We start from the raw sequence: 19,708 nt of genomic DNA, 5'->3' as shown, positions 1-19,708 counted from the left end.
GAGCTGAGGCTCAAGTGGTAGAGCGCTGACAGCTGAAGAGCTGGAGGGACAGCGCCCAGCCCCAGAGTTCAGGCCCCACAACCAACAAAAAAAAAAAAAGAGAGAAAGGAAGGGGAGAAGAGAAAGGAGGAAGGGCCCAAGACAAACATTCCCTTCAAAAACATGTTCCAGCTTTCTCCAATGAGGTCCTAACTTCTAAAGTTTCCATCATCTTCAATATCATATTAAGCTAGGAATCCATCAATGGATTTGAAGTTACAGCCCTCATGAGCCAAAGGCTTGTGAAGGCTCTACCTCTGAGCACTGCACTGTGAGCATTTTTTGGGGGGGAGGGGAGAAACACACATTTTAGATCCACATCATAATAGCCACCTTCTAGGAAACCTCCCTGGATTCAGCTATCCGGAAACCTTGTGAATCCTGTCCTTTGGATTTTTGTTTATTTATTTATTTTAATGAGGAATTCATTGCATATGCATGATTGCTAAGACACTGGGGGTGTGGATACTCAGTAAAGCCTTTCTAGATTCTCTAGCATTGCTTTCTTCAGGGGTTATTACTATTATTATTATTATTTTAAATTTAGGAGTGTGGCCTGGTGCTGGTGGCTCACACCTGTAATCCTAGCTACTCAAGAGACTGAGCTCTAAGGATCATGATTCAAAGCCAGCCTGAGCAGGAAAGTCCGTAAGACTCTTAGCTCCAATGAACCACAAGAAAACCGGAAGTGGTGCCATGGCTTAAGTGGTAGGGCTCTTGCCTTGAGCTGAAGAGCTCAGGGACAGTGTCCAGGCCCAGAGTTCAAGCACCATGACTGACAAAAAAAAAAAAAAAAAAGTAAATTTAGGAGTGTGGAGTATCTACTTAATTTGTGGATTAGACCAGAGCTATGGATCCTTGAAAAATATGTGTATACCCCATTGCACAAACTTCCTAGAGCAATGGTTCTTAACCTTCACTGGACATGACTAGCTCCTCCTGGTGTTATGATAGATTCATGTTCTGGGCCCATCCCCCTATTTCAACTCAAGAGGGGGGGCTCAGGAATGTATATTGGGGAAGTCCCTGAGGCAGAAGGCCTCAAGGGGACACCTCTGGGTGGGTAGGTTTGTGTGAGGTAGCCCCAGTGTCTACCCTCCCAGGGCCCAGCAGAGCTAGGCAGTCACAAGCTCAGTCCCATTCTCTCCCCCCTCCCTCCTGTAGGAGCAGGACCAGCAGGAGCCCACGCTGAATGCTTAAGACTCATTAATGAGACAAATGGAGCCTGGGGTTGATCTCTGGGCCTGGGAGGGAGATGAGGCAGCCCTCCTCCCCACCCCGCTTCTGAGGAAGGCAGTGCTGGACCTCCATTGTGGAGAGGGTTTTCCCACACTCTCGTGCTGTCTGGGAGTGATTTAAGATCTTTATTGGGGATAGGAAGAATGGAGGCCAGCACACATGAGTGCTTTGCGGGTAAAGGCAAGTGTTGGACAGACGAGGCCGCCGGGAAAGTAAATGTTATTCTTGTCCTGCAGCCTTTTCTGACTGGACCTGAGGTTCCTGGGCGTGGCCTCAGATGGACCCAAAAGTCACTTGGATGAATACTGTGGACAATGAAGCAGAATGATCAACCGAGGGAAAGGTGGGTCTGAAGGTGATTTCTGGGGAGTCGTATGAGCACTGGAAGTCTCTAGAATAAGTGGACAGTCTTCCAAGGAATCCACTTGGAAGGCAATAGTTCCATGTGTTTCTGACGTCATCAAACTCTTTCCTACCTGTGGTTGCCCGAGCTGGTCCTCCCCAGGGTCTTGCTGAGAGCTCTCTGGGAAATCTTGTCCCTTAGGACTGTGCTTCAGCTAGCTCATGCCTCTGCTTGGCTTCTGGTCTCTTACCAGAGAAGGCCAAGGTATGAATGAACTAGCTGTCAGGACCATCAATGGAAGATGATCCATAGAAATTGACAGGTGTGGAGCAGTCCTAGCTGCTTTCCCAACTAGAATCGATTTTGGGGGTCTAGAAAAGATTTTTGTATTTGGGTGGTGGTATTAGGATGTTCTGGGAGGTCTTGTTACTGGCCACTGTTTGGTATTTCCTTCCTCTAGCATCCTGTCTCCTAATCGTGGTCCAGTCCTTTACTGTGGTCATAGCCTGTCCTTGAGAGAGGTAGTTAAGAAACAGGTGTCAAGCTGGATGCTGACATCTGAGGATTATGGTTCAAAGCCAGCTTAGTCAGGAAAGTCCATGAGACTCTTATCTCCAATTAATTACCAAAAAAGTCAGACGTGGAGTTGTGGCTAAAGTGGAAGAGAAGTAGCCTTGAGCAAAGAAGCTTTGGGACAGTGTCCAGCCACTGAGTTTAAGCCCCACAACTGGCAAAAAAAAAAAAAAGAAAAGAAAAGAATAGGAAGGAAAGGAAAGGAAAGAAGAAAGAAAGAGAGAGAGAGAGAAAGGAAGGAAGGAAGGAAGGAAAAGAAGGAAGAAAGGAAGGAAAGATGGTACTCTTTGTGGGCAGCTCTGAAGGAGGTGTGAAAAGATGAGAGTTCATAGCCCACCCCTTCCTCCTTCATGAACTGTGACTCTCAGAGTCTTGGCTCTAAAAGAAACATGAAGACAGAGCATCTGTTTTCCTGGACTGAGGTCTGATGGGCTTGAACCCAGGGACTGGGCACTCTCTCTGAGCTTCTTTTGCTCAAGGCTAGCACTCTACCACTTGAGCCACAGCACCACTTCGGCTTATCTGTTTATGTGGTACTGAGGAATTGAACCCAGGGCTTCATACAAGCTAGGCAAGCAGTCTACCACTAAGCCACATTCCCAGCCTGTCTTTTGTTTGTTTTTATGGTGGCCTCTTGGCCTTCTAGGCTGATGGTGATTCAGAGTCTGCTCATGCTTGGCCTGAAAGCAGGTGGAGGTGATTTTCTTGGGCCTCATTTGTCTCCTGGCATCTCTGATCGAGTTCAGAAAGAAGCTCACCTGGACTTGGCCCTGGTAGCAGCCGTCTTGGCTCCAGCCCCTCCCCTGCCAGTGAGTGCCCATCACAGACAGGAAAAACATTGGCAGGCTCCAGAAGCATACCATCCTACTCTGGGGAGAGTGCCAGGCCCCTGTGGCCAGAGCTGCCTGGATGCGGAGTGATAAAGTGGGTTTTAATTGCTGCCCAAGGAGCGACTCTAATTGTACTTTTATTTGTATAGCTACTCTGTCTCCAAAGGGCCTAACATCCATTCATTCAAGTTTTTAGAGCTCAATTCATTGAATCTTTTTCAATAAATAACAAAAGCAAATTATTTTCATTGTAGACTACTCAGAAAATACCCCAAAGTGTTAACATTCCGTATTGGTGTAGTGTATTTGTGACAACAAATGAAAGACTATAGATGAACCATTCAAGTAAAGTACATACTTTATTTACATTTTCCCCCTCCCTCTCCTTCTTTCCCCTCCCTTTCTTCTCCTTTCTCTCTGTTTCCTTTTCTTCCCTTCCCTTTCACCTTCTCTCTTCTTTGCCCTTGTCTCTGCCCTCCTCTCCTCCTTCCCCCTTTGTGTCCCTCTTCACCCTCCCGCCTTACCTTTCCCTCTTTCCCTTCCCTCCTTCTCCCTGCTTCTTCCCTTCCCCCTCCTTTTCCTCTTTTTCCCTCTTCTCCCTTTTCTCTCTCCTCCCTTTTCTCTCCCTTTTCAGATATTGTACCCTACACTTGCTAGGCAAGTCCTGCATTTCCTTACTTTCTGCCTAATGTCCTTATCAAACAAATTGTTCCAGGATCCCAGGCAGGAGACCACATTACAGCTAGTCATCATGTCTCAGACTTTCCTTGTTTTTGGTGACCTTGACATTTGAAGGAAGGCTTGGGCAGGTGTTTTGTAGAGTATCAGATATTTTCCTCTCGATAAGATTGGCGTTAAGGGTGTTTAGACAGAGAAGTAAAGTACCATTTGCATTCCACTAACCTCTAGTATCAAAGGTACAAGCTGTTACTGTGACTTATCGATGTTACCTTTAACCTTGATCAGCTGACCTAGTGAGAGATTGTTGATTTTCTCCACTCTGAGGTTACCCCCTCCCTTCTTTTCACATTGTACTCTTGTACTCTTTGGGCAGAAGTCACTAACTGCTGGCATTTCCATGTTTTTATCTCCAGCTTAAACCTCTCCCCATCACACCACCCACTAAAGGAACTGAATTCCATGGGCCACTAGAACCCAGTAGAAACTGAGTTCCAGTCTCACCAGTTTTAATTTCTCATTTGTTGGCAATTTCAGCAGGTAGGTGCACATCATCCTTACAAGTGAACCAGGGCTTTGGTTTGATCATTAAAACTAAAACCATGCAGGACTTACTCGGGTGCTGCGCTGTGATTTCCATGCATAGAGGAGAGGATGCTGTTGGTGCTGTTGTCTTCAGGCTTCGGATGAAAGCTGCATGTGTAGTAGTGAAGTTAGTTATTTACTACATGTGTTACTACCTGTATTAATCATAGTCACACTGCATAGTCACACAGCCTGCAACTGATGGAGCTGGAATTCAAGCCTTGGTCTATGATCCCAAGTTTGCTTGAAACTTGACCAAACTCATTCACAGCATTATAGAGAAGAGAGTTTTCTGAGAGCAGATAGAGCTGAGTGTGAGAATGGGGAGAAGGGGGTGGGGTGCGGAGTGCGTAGTTCCATCTCCATACCTCAGTTTTCTGACCTGGGCAATGGGGACAGGGAACAGCAGCATTACCTTCCTTATGTTAGTACTGTGATAATTTTTCATTTGCACTTCTATCTGGTGTTCTGTCCACTGTCTGTGTACACACCATCCATTCATTCTTCCATCCTTCCACTCACTCATTCAGGAGCAGCATTGCTTGCTCTTTGCCTTGGTTTCTCCATTTATAGTAGAGGTTGAAACAGCAGGAGTGTGTGTGTGTGTGTGTGTGTGTGTGTGTGTGTGTGTGTGTGTGTGTATGTGCAGGTCCTAGGGCTTGAACTCAGGGCCTGGGCATTGTCCCTGAGCTCTTTTGCTCAAGGCTAGGGCTTTACCACCTTGAGCCACAGCTCCACTCCTGATTTTCTGGTCGTTACTACTAATAAGAGTCTCACAGAATTTCTGCCTGAGCTGGCTTTGAACCACAACCCTCCAATCTCAGCTTCCTGTGTAACTAGGATTTCAAGTATAAGCCACTAGTACCTGGCTCCTGTCATTGCTTTTAATGAAAACGTATTAGGTTCTCCTAATTCTATATTATGGTGTGTTGCCTATGGATTCATGATGCAAAGAAACACTACATTTCAGTTATAGATTGGTGAATCTTTCCCTGCCATTCTATTCTGAAAGAAGGAACTAAATTGGAAGATGTCAGGATCTTTTCCAGCTCTGATTCTGCATGACTTTGAGTCTGGTCTGGAGGAGACTTGGGGGTCATTAGAAGGACCTTACACTCATAAAATATTGATCCCAGAACAGGCCTACAAAGGGCCTTTCAAGCCTCTGCCTGGCTTTCCTGAATGGCTCTGTTCTAGAGGTTTCAGCTCCCTGGGGGACCTTTACCCTCCCTGATCAATGGCTGTTACCAGTACATCTATTGACCCAGCCTTTTGTTTGCAGGAAGCAGCTGCCTTTTTATTTTTTATTTTTTTTTGTTAACTCTAGCCAGCCTGGCCCAGAACAGAATGCCTTCTGTCCACTGGACTTAGCACTAGGGTAAGATGGATGAGGGGTAGCCTGGATAAAGCACACCCACCAAAGGCCAGGAGCTATGCTGGGTCCTTTCATTTGAACCATCAGTACATTTGATCAGTTGGCAGTAAAGGAGTTGAGCTTCTAGCCAAGTGCATCTGAACTTCAAAAGCTGTGCTTTCCATAGAGTTCTAGAGGCTTCTAAGCCCTGTTCACCACACAGGTGACATGGAGGATTTTCCATGCCCCAAGACATGCACACATATCTTCTCTCTTTCCGACCCCACCCCCATGCATGCACATTCCCTCCCTCCCTTCTTCCCCTTATTCTCTGTCTCCTCTCCTTTTCTCCTTTCTTTCTTTTTGCCAGTCCTAGGGCTTGAACTCAGGGCCTGGGCACTGTCCCTCAACTTCTTCTGCTCAAGGCTAGCGCTCTACCACTTGAGCTACAAGTGCCATTTCGGGCTCTTTCCGTGTATGTGGCACTGAAGAATGGAACCCAGGGCTTCATGCATGCTAGGCAAGCACTCTACCACTCAGCCACCTTCCCAGCCCTCCTTTTTTGTTTTTGTATCTCCCCTCCCCTCTTTTCTTTTTTGCTGATCAGGGACTTGAATTAAGAGCTTGGGTTGGGTGCTGTTACTGAGCTTTTGTGCTCAAGGCTGGCACTCTACCTTTTTGAACCCTAGCCCCTTCCAGGTGTGTGTGTGTGTGTGTGTGTGTGTGTGTGTGTGTGTGTGTATGTGTATGGTTAACAGGAGATAAGAGTCTCATGGACTTTTTGCCCAGGCTGGCTTTGAACTGTGATCCTCAGGTCTTAGCCTCCTGAGTAGCTGTGATTACAGGTGTGGGCCTCTGGCACCTGGCCTTTCCCCTCTCCCCACCCCTTTTTTGTCTTTTGAGATGGTGTCTTTGTTAAAATTATTCTACTAATAGTTGTTGTTGTTAATGTCTTACTGTGCCTGATCAAGTATGGAAGTATAGGAAAAAGTACTATTAGCAATTCCAGGGGCCTTAGGACATGCTCCTGTGGTAAGCAGGGACCAATTACTGTCCTGTGAGAGACTATGCAACGCCATCGCTAACTCGGGGAGCTTGAAGGGCCATACTATGGAGAGTTAGGTAGTAAGGAAGGCCTAGGCCAGGGGAAGAGGGAGAGCATAGCACTTTAGGCAGGGAACTCAGCTTGGGCCAAATCTGAATAGAAAAACCTGTGACACTCAGGGGATACAAATCATTTTAGTTGCTAGGGCTGCTATAACCAAAAGCCACCGACTTCACCGAAATTAATTTCCTCATGTTTCTTGGAGGCTGGAAGTCCAACATGGAGGTTTCAGCAGGCAGAATTTCTTCTTGGCCTTCCATCTTTTCAGTGTCTTCCATGTGGTCTCTTGGTTTTTCTGAGGATTTGGTACATCCACATTTCCCTTACATACAAGGTTAAGTTAGATTAGGGCCCACTCTAACAGCTGCCGCCTTTTCTTTCTTCTTCTTCTTCTTCTTCTTCTTCTTCTTCTTCTTCTTCTTCTTCTTCTTCTTCTTCTTCTTCTTCTTCTTCTTCTTCTTCTTCTTCTTCTTCTTCTTCTTCTTCTTCTTCTTCTTCTTCTTCTTCTTCTTCTTCTTCTTCTTCTTCTTCTTCTTCTTCTTCTTCTTCTTCTTCTTCTTCTTCTTCTTCTTCTTCTTCTTCTTCTTCTTCTTCTTCTTCTTCTTCTTCTTCTTCTTCTTCTTCTTCTTCTTCTTCCTCTTCCTCTTCCTCTTCCTCTTCCTCTTCCTCTTCCTCTTCCTCTTCCTCCTCCTCCTCCTCCTCCTCCTCCTCCTCCTCCTCCTCCTCCTCCTCCACCTCCTCCTCCTCCTCCTCCTCCTCCTCCTCCTCCTCCTCCTCCTCCTCCTCCTCCTCTTCCTCCTCCTCCTCCTCCTTCTTCTTCTTCTTCCTTCTTCTTCATTATTATTATTATTATGTCATGGGGTTTGAACTCTGGGGCCTGGGCACTGTACCTCAGCTCTTCAGCTTAAGGCAAGCTCTCTACTACTTGAGCCACAGTGCCACTTCCATTTTCTGGTGATTCATTGGAGATAAGAGTCTCATGGACTTTCCTGCCTGGGCTGGCTTTGAACTTTGATCCTTAGATCTCAGCCTCCTGAGTAGCTAGGATTATAGGTGTGAGCCACCAGCGCCCAGCTAACAGTCTTAAGGCCTTACTTCCAAACCTAGCCATTATATAATTATTATTATTATTATTTATTGCTTGGTGGTATTAGGGTTGAACTTAGGACCTCACGCTTGCAGGTGCTCCATCATTGAATTATGTCTCCATCCTTTTCTTGCACTGGTTAGTTTGAGATAGGGTCTTGCTTCGTTCTTGCCTGCACTTTTACCTGGACCATAATCCACTCATTTCACATTTCTAGTTGTAGCTGCGATGACAGGCCTGGACCACCATACTCAGCTTCTTCTGTTGAAAGGGGCAAAACCTGGCTGCTCAGGCTGGCCTGGCACCTCAGGATCATAGATCTCAGCCTCCCAAGTAGCTAGGATTATAGGTGTGAGCCACTGGTACCTGGCCAAATCTAGCCACATCCTGAATGCCTGGGCGCCAGGGCTTCCATGTTTGAATTTGGAGAGACATAACTGAATCCATGATAGGAGGTGGCTGGGGAAGAGGGGAAAATGAGTCAGGGTAGTGGTGGTGTGTAGGTAGATGAGGAAATGCCTCACAGGACTGGTTTGGACACATCAGGACCCAGAGGTGCTGTGTTTATAGCCAGACAAGGCTCACCAGAAAGCAAAGGGTTTCAGCTCTCCATCCCCAAGGTTCTGGCACTTCTGGGAGGGGTGCAATCTCTCAGACGCATGTCTCTCCCCACCCCCCACCCCCCCAAGCTGGTCACGGAGGCCACACCTCAGGGAGAGGTCAACATTGGCTCTTTGCCTGGCCCCTGTGGGATCCTGGCCCAGCTGGGTGGGTCCTGGGAGCTTATCAAGTAGGAAACTTGTCTTCTTTCCAGAAACTCCCGTTAACTGACATGGCTGCCTGAAGCCCATGGTTGGCAGAGCTCAGTCACACAGAGAGGAAAAGAGAATCCAGGTAGCCAAGTTCTGCCTCCTGTGTGTGTCTCTCCTCGCGTCTGAGGACCCTGGTCCCCGCTGTGGTGCCAGGGGTCTTGGGCAGGAAGTTGGGAAGTCTGAAGTCTGGCCCTGCCTCCTGAGCTCCCGTTTAAGTCCTCCACATTTTAGCTTCCTGCTTTCCTCCTCTATAAAGTCAGGGTCAGACGAAAGTCTCTAAGGGCCTGGCCTTTCTTCCCTGGCCTTTCTTCAGAGCTTCAGACTCTGAAACTGAGAAGGAAGAAGGGAGGGGGAGGGGAGAAGGGGTGGAAATACACTCTCCCATTCCTGGGGAAAGCTGCCCCAGACTCCACCCCCCTCCTCCCAGTCAAAGTGGGGACACCTGGGAATCTGATTTCTTGGGGGGGCAGGTAAAGCTGGCTGAGGGAAGGGCATGCTCTGACTGGATAACTCTTAAACATAATGATTTGTGTATGGGGGGGGCGGGGCTTGAACTCACGGCATGATTCCTGTCCCTAAGCTCTTTTTGCTCAAGTCTAGCACTCTGCTACCTCGAGCCACAACTCCACTTCCGGTTTTTTGGTAGTTAATTGGAGATAAGAGTCTCATGGACTTTCCTGCCTGGGTTGCCTTCAAACTGCGATCCTCGGATCTCAGCCTCCTGTGTAGCTAAGATTATAGGCATGAGCCACTACTGCCCAGCTTCAGGCTCTAAATTTAATCCCCAGTACCAAAATGAACCCAATCTGTCGAAGGCTGCCACACTGCATGCACAGGTTGCACATAGAGGCTCTCCTGTTAGTCTCAGCGTTTGGGCCTCCCAGTGTATTCATGAGCAGGCTCTAGATGACCCTAGCTCCAGACTCAAGCTCTCTCCTCCAGTCTTCCCAGCTCCAGCCCCAGACCTTATGGAACATTTCACCTGGTTACCTGGTGAAATTCTTGTCCTGGCCTACAGAGTATAGTTGCATAATACAATAGTTATTTTAACCATTTGGAGCAACTTGTTACACAGTACTAATAACTGGAGCACAGGGTGGAAAGGGGCTGAGCTCTGGGAGGGCTGGGTTTGCTTCACTAGGTGGAAAATGGCAAGAAACTGAGTCCCCTGGCTGTTTCACAACCTCGCTTTGGATATCCTTTCTTCAGTTTTTTCCTTTTCCCAATTTTAGGCTAATTGTTGATTCTCTGTGTTCCTGGGATCTGGAAGCAACAGGTATCATGTGGTAAGGGTGTGATTCTGCTCACAGATATTTGTCTTCTTATCAGAGTTTTGGAGAAGGGGAATGTGTGAATTTTTGGAAGCATAGCGTCTCGGGCAAGCATGTACTAGTGCATTGCTTACCATTGCCTCTGGCACATAGTGTTCAGGAGATGTTTATGTCAAAAGAAAATCCCTTTACCCAACTCTGGCGCCTTGACCCTCGGAACTCTATTCTGAGGTCCCAAATCCATGTCAGACTCTATCTACATCATGAGACATCATCTTTTATTATGAAATAACATTCTAAATGCTATACAGATGAAGTATAACATGGCAGTTAAAATTATAGGTTAGGCCTGGGCCTTGGTGGCTCATGCCTATATTCCTGGCTACTCAGGAAGCTGAGGTCTAGAGATGAAAATTTGAAGTCAAATCAGGCAGGGAAGTCTGTAAGGTTCTTATCACCAAAAAAAGCTGGAAGCAAAGTTGATGTTCAAATAGTAAAACACTAGTCTTGAGTATAAAAGCTCCAAGGACAGCATTCTGACCCTGAGTTTAAGCCTTAGGAACAGTGGAGGAAATAGGTATAATAGGCTGAGATCTGAGGATCATGGTTTCAAAAGCCTAATCAGGAAAACTTTGGGACTCACTCTCTCTCTCCCTCGCCCTCGCCCTCGCCCTCGCCCTCGCCCTCGCCCTCGCCCTCGCCCTCGCCCTCGCCCTCGCCCTCGCCCTCGCCCTCGCCCTCGCCCTCTCCCTCTCCCTCTCCCTCTCCCTCTCCCTCTCCCTCTCCCTCTCTCTCTCTCTCTCTCCTCTGTCATTGGGCTTGACCTATGGGCTTGAGTACTGTTCCTGAGCTCTTTAGCTCAAGGCAAGCAATCTACCACTTGAGCCACAGTGACACTTCTGATTTTCTGAGTAGTTTATTGGAGATAAGAGTCTCGTAGCCTTTCCTGCCTGAGCTGTCTTTGAACTTCAATCCTCAGATCTCAGCCGTCTGAGTAGCTAGGATTACAGGCGTGAGCCAACGGCCCCTAGCAGTTTGGGAATCTCTTATCTCCAATGAACTAGTAAAGGCCAGAGGTAGAATTGAGGTTTGTGTGGTAATGTGTCAGCTTTAAGCGAAGAAGCCAGTGTGCAAGGCCAAGTTCAAGCCCTGCTATTGGCACCAAATATATATATATATATATATATATATATATATATATATATATATATATATATATATATATATAAATGAAAGGTTGGCACAGTGGCTTTTCATTCAGCTCTCTCATCCCTATAAAATGCATAATAATAAATAGTCGGTTTTGTCCAGGGCAAGACTAATAGAGATGTGAAATGAAGATTAATAGAGATGATAATGCATTTGCAGCATTTACTTGAAAGATTCATTAAGTATTAGGCAAACAAAACCGTATCAGTTTGGAGCTGAACTGTCAGTTTGTATGGTTGGTATTATTACTGATTTTTTATTTTTGATGAGTGTGCCAGTGTTGGACTTTGAACTCAGGGCCTGGAGTTCTACCAGTTCTACCATCTGAGCCATACATCCAACCTAGCTTTTTGCTGGTTATTTTGGAGATGGAGTCTTGGGGGACTTTTCCTGCCTATGCTGACTTCAAATAATAATCCTCTAGATTTTAGCCTTCTGATTGGCTAGGATTACAGGTGTGAGCCACTGGCAATTGGCTATTACTGAAATTGTTAACAGATGAAAGCTGGCTTGAGGTTATATGGCTTACAGATGGGTGTGCCAAAGCTGTTGCTTCTGCTGTCTGACTTTAGAGCAGGTGCCTTCATTCTGGAGCCCATGTGTGACCTCATTGCCACCCGCAAGGATCCTGGGCTGTGTCCTCTCCATGGGACTTGGTGTCAGTCCACTGTAGTGCAACCTGTAGTCTCAGCGAGTTGGGGCATGTCTGTCACAGCCAGAGAGAAACTACAGCCATTGATGCCCCTTTGGGTTCTGGGGGCTGCTGTATATCCTTTGGTTTTTCTTTTCTGTGAGCAACACTGGTTAGGAAAAAGGAGCACGTTGTCTACTCTTGCCTCCAATAGGTATACAAAGAAGAATTTTACTTATTTATTATTACTATTTTTGCCAGTCCCGGGGCTTGCACGCTTGGCCTGGGTGCTGCTGTCCCTGAGCTTTGTTACACTCAAGGCTAGTGCTCTGTCACTTGACTCACAGCTCTACTTTCAGGTTTTTCTGTGATTAATTACAGATAAGAGTCTTACAGACTTTCTTGCCTGGGCTGGCTTTGAACCAAGATCCTCAGATCTCAGCTTCCAGAGTAGCTAGGATTACAGGAATGAGCCACTGGTGCCCAGTTATTTATTTTATTTTATTTTTTTAAAAAACAATTTTACTGAGATTTAAGTCATGTTTCATATAGGGCCCATTTAACGTGTGCAATTCAATTGCATTCAGTATATTTCCTGAGTTGGGCATCCTAGCTGACCTAGTGAGTGTGAAGTGGGATATCTGTGGCTTTACTTTGCATTTCCCTAATGGCTAATGATGTTGTTGCTCACACTTCCATTTCTTGCTGGCCTTCATTGGAGAAATGACTATGTCTCCTCTTTGCTGATGTGTCTTTTTGGACATGGAAGTTCTTTAAATATTCCCAAGTCCTTTGTACTGTTTTATCTTCAAGGATATTTAGGAGGAAAGGTCTTTTCATAGCTTCCTTGTTCCTGTGTTTATGGCTGGAGAGTTACGTCAGAAACTAAACATTGGGTCGTCCAACAAGGCATTGCTGACACCTCTTTTCAAGCAACAACTTACACACATTTCTGGTGCGGTGGGAACAGACAAGGTCTCCAGATTCCTTTTGCTTTGCTCTCTCTTTTCTCCAGCTTCACCTAAATCGAATCCACCTGTCTCGAGGGGGTGGGGGTGGTGCGGGCACCAATCTGATTCTTACACATCTCACTGACCCTCAAGAGTTGGATGTAGTCTCCTGTCCCTCTTTTCATTTCTATTTTATCTTTCTTATTTTCATGTATTAAATGATACAGAGTAAAGGGTTTCACCATGACATTTCCATACATGCTTCTAATGTACTTTGAAGTCAGGTGCAGTGATGCATGACTATAATCCTAGCTGCTGTAGGAAAGTCTGTGAAACTTTTTTTTTTTTTTTTTTTTGCCTGTATGGGGCTTGAACTTGGGGTCTGGGCACTATCTCTGAGCTCATTATGTTCAAGGCTAGAGCTCTACCATTTGGGACCACAGCACCACTTCCGGTTTTCTGGTGGTTAATTGGAGATAAGAATCTCACCAACTTTTGTGTCCAGCTGGCTTTGAACTGCAGTCTTCAGCTCTCAGCCTCCTGAGTAGCTAGGGTTATAGGTGTGAGCCACCACAGCCCAGCTTATGAAACTCTTATCCTTCATTAACTATCAAAAAGCTGGAAGTGGTAGACTGCCAGCCTTGAGCAGAAAAAGCTCTAAGGGACAGTGCCCAGGCCCTGAGTTCAAGCCCCAGTCTTGGCGCACACACACACACAAATATACTGTGGAGCTGGGCACTGGTGGCTCACACCTGTGATCCTAGCTACTCAGGAGGCTGAGATCTGAGGATCATGGTTTGAAGCCAGTCTGCACAGGAAAGTCTGTGAGACTACTATCCCCATTAAAAACTACTCAGAAAAAGCCAGAAGTGGTGCTGTGGCTTAAGTGGCACAGCATCAGTCTGGAGAAAAAGAATCTCAGGGACAGAGCCCAGGCTCTGAGTTTAAGCCCCAGGACTTGCAACAAACAAACAAGCAAACAACAACAATAAAAAACAACAAAAAACCCCAACCCCTCGCCCCCCAAAACAACAACCCCCCCCAAAAAAAACCCAAAACCAAAAAAATGGTAATTGGGACTAAACCCAGGATGTTGCATTTGCTAGGTAAGCACTCTACCACTGAGCTACATCCCAGCTTGCTGATGTTTTGTTCTGAAAACCATTATCCTCAAAGAAACTCTCTTGACTGTAGCCTTGGCATGGTGTGGTGTGGCATGAGCTCTGGTGGCAGCAACAACTGAGAGGAAGTCTGGGGCTCAGGGCAGTGGCCAATGCGGCTCCTAAGACACAGAAGGGAACATTCTCTTCTTAGGGCCGTGGAGCTGGGTTAGGCGGTCTGATTGTTCTCAGCTGGGGCCAGGTGTAAAGTAGTGAGACCCGATCCCACCCTGGGGAGGAAGGAAGGCATGGAAGGAAGGAACAGTGACCTCTTTTTGTCTCCAAGGAGGTTCTTAGCTGCATCATTCAATGTTTATTAAGCTTCAGCACTGAGCCAGACATGGTGCTAAGCGTTTTAGACTCTTTATCTATCTAAATCTTCCTCATAACTTTATGGATTAAGTGTCCTTATTTTCCGAAAGAGGAAAATGAGCCCTAATAGATTAACTTGTCTACTATCACCGAGTGAGCAGGTGGCAGAGCTGGGATTGAACAGGCTGTCTGTTTATAATACCTGCACTCTTAAACACCTTTCGCCCCCTCTTTTTGGGGGGTGGGGTAGGGTGGGAGAGGGCTGGTATTAGGGCTTGAACTCTGGGCACTGGCTCTGAGCTTTTTCCTTTAAGATTAGTGTTTTACCACTCAAGCCACAGCTCCATTTCTGACTTTTTGGTGGCTTATTGGAGACAAGAGTCTCACAGACTTTCCTGTGCAGGCTGGCTTTGAACTGGCGATCCTTGGATCTCAGACTCCTGAATAGTTAGGATTCCAGGCATGAACCATCAGTGTCCTTCTTGATGTGCAGAACACTCCACCTTTGGAATCCAAATCCCACTGACGCTCATTTTCACATCCATTCCCATAAGAATTTGCATGGGAGACATCTGACCTGCAGAAGAGGCCTCTGCATGGGTTGGAAAACTGGTGTGGAGGGATGCACGCAGACACATACCACTTTGTGTGATCTTGGCGAACTACGTCATCCTTCCCTAAGTTTCCTCACCATGTAGTGCTGATCACATATTTCCGTTGTGGGGTTATTGTGAAGGTCAAATGAGATTAGGGTTGCTGCAAGTACTGATGTATAAGCTTTGCAGTTTGGAAAGTCAAAGATTGTTATTCTTATTATATTGTTCACTTAATTCAGGTCAAATCCTGTCATTAACAGCTCCAAACCTAGATAATAAAGAGTTTCGTGTCTTAGCCAAGTTCAGCATTGGCTCATGTCCCCTGAGCAATATTCAAAAACAATAGAAGTGGGGTACCACCCAAACGTTGTGTTTTCCAGCTTTGTACTCTGTGAATCAGTCCTTTCCTCTTTCCTCTTCTACTACCAGTCCTGATTTTAGCCATTTTCACTGTTTCCATTGGTACCCAGTGGCTGAGCTGCTTGAGCCTTTCCCTTGTTCTCAACCTTGACAGTGTCCAAGTAGGTCTTTGGGGATAGAGGTTGGATATATTCTCCAAATGTGTCCACATTTGGAAATGACATGTGTTCCATCCAGGCAGTGTTCCTCTTCTATCTGTCTCTTCCCTGTTGGAGTCCACTTATGGGATGGAGGAAAGCTGTCTTTCCCACACCAGTCTGGTGAACAAGAAGTACATCTTTTGCTGTACAAGGTACTGAGATTCAGGGATTTATTTGCTCAGACTATAGCCTGGCTCATTTTCTGCTATCAGGTAACATAGAAGGGAAGAGGGACAAGTCTATCGCAGGCAGAGCAATAGCAAAGGATTGACATATGCAAGGGACTATGAGGACGTTGGTGTGGATGTAAACAAGGTGTGTGTGTGTGTGTGTGTGTGTACAGAGCCCTGTGATATAATCTATCTCTGTTACCAACTGGCTGTATATTTTGAAAAAATAACTGTCTCTGAGCTTTGGTTTCTTTCACTGTAAATTTCAGACAATCATGGCAGCCAAACCATGGAGTTGTGAAGAGTACCTGATAAAAATTAGCCATATTAGGAAGGACTAACACATGGAAGAACAAAGGAAGGGCTGGGAATGTGGCTTAGTGGTAGGGTGCTTACCTAGCATACCTGAAGCACTGGATTTGATTCCTCGGTACCACATAAACAGAAAAAGCTAGAAGTGGCTTTGTGGCTCAAGAGTGCTAGCCTTCGGGCTGGGAAGGAGGCTCAGTGGTAGAGCACTTGCCTTGCATGCTCGAGGCCCTGGGTTCGATTCCTCAGCACCACATAAGAAAAAAAAGCTGGAAGTGGCACTGTGGCTCATGGTAGAGTGCTAGCCTTGAGCTGAAGAGCTGAGGGACAGCGCCCAGGCCCAGAGTTCAGGCCCCACGACCGGACCAAAAAAAAAGAGTGCTAGCCTTGAGCAAAAGAAGCTCAGGGACAGTGCCCAGGCCATGAGTTCAATCCCCAGGACTGGCAAAAAAAAAAAAGAACAAAGGAAGGTGTCTTCTATCTATACAAAATATGGAATGTAGGATGCTCCATAGAAGAAGGGTGAGTGTTTGTTTTGTGTGTGTGTGTGTGTGTGTGTGTGTGTGTGTGTGTGTGATGAACTCATAGCCTGGACACTGTTCCCCGGCTTTTTCACTCAAGTCTGGTGTTCTACTGTTTGATCCATTGATCCATCCATCCATCCATCCATCCATCCATCCATCCATCCATCCATCCGTCAGTCCATCCTACTCTTTATCGGTCCACTCATGAATACACTCACCAATTCAGCAACAGCAACAAATCACTTCCTGAATCTGCAAAGGAACTGCTAACCAACAAAGAGACAGAGCTCGAGACACTAGGGTTACTGGCCTTTTAAGATCTTATGTGCCTCTCTAGGAACTAGGGGGAAAAAGTAGACAAGTCAGACAGGGAGCCAAAACCAATGACATTGTGCTAGGAAGGGCAGTGACAGGAAGCCAGCATCAGGCTAAGTGCTTCTCTGTGGGGCCAGTGCTGCCTGTGTGAGGAGCTGGTGGGGAGAGGTTGGGAGCCTCTCCAGCTGAGTTCTCTATAGCCAAGGGTCTCCTGCTTTCCACCCACTAGGCCACTGGGCTGGTATGGGGAGAGTAGGACGGTGGGAAAAGCCAGACTCTACTTACAAAATGCAGGAAGTGGGACTCAGTCTAGAGTACCATTTCTGGCAGTTTCATAAGAGTGTTAGGAGCATCAGTGAACAGACTTGTTCACAGAGGTTGGCCAGTGTAAATATGGTGGGCTTTGTTTGTCCAGCATCCATTGCCCTGTTTGCTGATCACCGAGCCCACCCTGCTTCTGTCCAGCCTGGTTGAGTCTATCCCTGTTTCTGGGGTGGAGCAGGTAGCCTAGGCCTGACCAATCACAGATCAGTTCTTCCAGACCACTAAGAGCTGCTCAGGGCAGACTATATTGGTTCAAGAGGACTGTATTTGTGAACTTTTTTTTCTAAGTGTCAGTCCTGGGGCTTGAACTCAGGGCCTAGGTATTGTCTCTGTGAGCTTTTTTTTTTTGCTCAGGCTAGTGCTCTATCATTTGAGCAACAGCTCACTTCTGGCTTTTTGGTGGTTAATTAGAGGTAAGAGTCTCATGGACTTTCCTGCCCAAGCTGGCTTTGAATTTTGATCCATAGATCTCAGCCTTCTGAGTAGCTAGGATTAAAGGCGTGAGCCACTGGTACCTGACTTGTATTTGTGAACTTTTGTTTTAACTATTGGTGAACAATGGATTTGAATGTGAGAGGATTTGGACGTGGAGCTTTTGGAAGCAGCTATGAAGTACAAGAAGAAAGTCTGCCTAAGAATGGGGCTGACAAAGCAAAGTGTAGTGAGGAGCCAAAGACAGAGCCCATATCCTAATGCCATTGTGTGTTTACGTCCAGATGCAACAGGCCTGAAGGCTACTGACTTAGTAATTCAGAGTCTCCGTTGGTATACCAGCTTATCAGATGAGGAAGCTGATTGATTCATTTCCATTTTCTACCGTTCTGTCTTTTTTCCCTCCAGTTCATAGTGGATCACTTATTCTGCACTTGTTTCTGAGCTGCATTCCTTGGACAGAAAAATGAATGGCTCCTGGGCCATCTCTTCAAAGAGTCGTGGTCTTTATGGAGTAACAACTAGCATCAAATATACAATGAAAGCTGTGTCACAAGAACAAAGAGAAGAAAAGAAGCCCAAGGTCATGGGGAAAGGACAGTTAATCAAGGCTGAGAGGACATCACAGGCATTCCTTCATGCTACAGGTATTTACGGGGCGTCTGCTATGTGTTGTATACTGGACTACACATTGAGGATATAGTGGTGACCACAAACAGGAATGGGCCTGGACCTTGAGGAGCTGATTGTCGAGTGGGAGCAGAGGCTCAGACTTCTTAGGAAGGAAGGCTCATGCAGGCAAGAGAGAAGCACATGACTTTGTGAGAACAAATGGTGAACACTTGGGTTTGGGCTCTAGCGAAGGCTCTTTGAAAGATGAAGGAAATAGTTCAGCTGATGGTTGAGGGAAGATCAGGAATGAGCAGAATGTGGAGGTTGGAAGCATTCTCTGCGGAGGAATCTCTACCTGAAAAAGTTCTGTTGTGGGAGGAGTATGAAGCTGGAAAGAACAAATGAGATCCTATGCCTGGAGCTCAGAGACCAAGAGAAGGAGCAAAGTGAGATTAAGCCGGAGACAGACAAGAGTCAGAGAGACCTTGTGGGCCTCCAACGCCATTGCCTTCCTGCTGAGGTGTTTTTTGTTTTTTGTTTCCAGTCCTGGGGCTTAAACTCATGGCCTGGACATCTGTCCTTGAACTTCTTTTGCTCAAGGCTAGCACTCTACCACTTGAACCACAGCACTACTTCTACTTTTTCTGTTTATGTGGTACTGAGGAATCAAACCCAGGGCTTTATGCATGCTAGGCAAGCACTCTACCACTAAGCCACCTTCCCAGCCCCAGGTTCATGATTTTTAACTAGTGTCTTTCCTTCTCTTTATATAGATTCAGCATGAATAAAATGCTACTGTATATGCCTGTGTGTGTTCATACTCGTGTGTGTGTGGCAGATCTTCCTTCCTTTATTTCTCCCTCCTTCTGTTCCTCCCTCCGTTCTTCTCTCCTTCCTTGCCTCCCTCTCTACCCCTTCTTTCCTTCCTTCCTTCCCTCCCTCCCTCCCCCTCTCCCTCCCTCCCTCCCTCCCTCCTTCTTTCCTTCCTTCCTTCCTTCCTTCCTTCCTTCATAGCACTTTGCATAAACACCCCCCACTTCCCTTAACCTTCCTTTCTTCCTTCCTTTCTTCCTTTTTCTTCCTTTTTCTTCCTTCTTTCCTCCCTTCCTTCCTCTCTGTTCCTCTCTCTCCCTCCTTCCCTCCCTCCCTCTCTCTCTCCCTCCCTTCCTCCCTCTCTCTATCCCTCCCTCCCTCCCTCCCTCCCTCCCTCCCTCCCTTCCTTCCTTCCTTCCTTCCTTCTTCCTTCCTTCCTTCCTTCCTCCCTCCCTCTATCTCTCCCTCCCTCCCTCCCTCCCTCCCTTCCTTCCTTCCTTCCTTCCTTCCTTCCTTCCTTCCTTCCTTCCTTCCTTCCTTCCTTCCTTCCTTCTTTCCTGCCTTCCTGCCTTCCTTCCTTCCTTCCTTCCTTCCTCTCTCTCCATCTCTCTCTCCCTCCCTCCCTCCCTTCCTTCTTTCCTTTCTTCTTTCTTTCTTTTTCTTTCTTCTTCTCTCTCTCTCTCTCTCTCTCTCTTTCTTTTTGATGGTACCGAGTTTGAACTCAGGGAGGGCCTACCATTTGAACCATGTCCCCAGCCCTGTTTTTTCTATGTGAAGAAAAGGTGGGCCATTAATTTTACAATCACCTAGGATGAATGTGGTGGCTGTTTGAGAAATTTGAAATCATGATCCTTAATGTGAGGCTTGTTCATTTA

The sequence above is a fragment of the Dipodomys spectabilis genome, unplaced genomic scaffold (assembly GCF_019054845.1).
Source record: "Dipodomys spectabilis isolate Male_0828 unplaced genomic scaffold, ASM1905484v1 ptg000030l, whole genome shotgun sequence".
In the NCBI taxonomy this organism is placed as follows: Eukaryota; Metazoa; Chordata; class Mammalia; order Rodentia; family Heteromyidae; genus Dipodomys; species Dipodomys spectabilis.
This window is presented reverse-complemented; position numbering follows the sequence as displayed.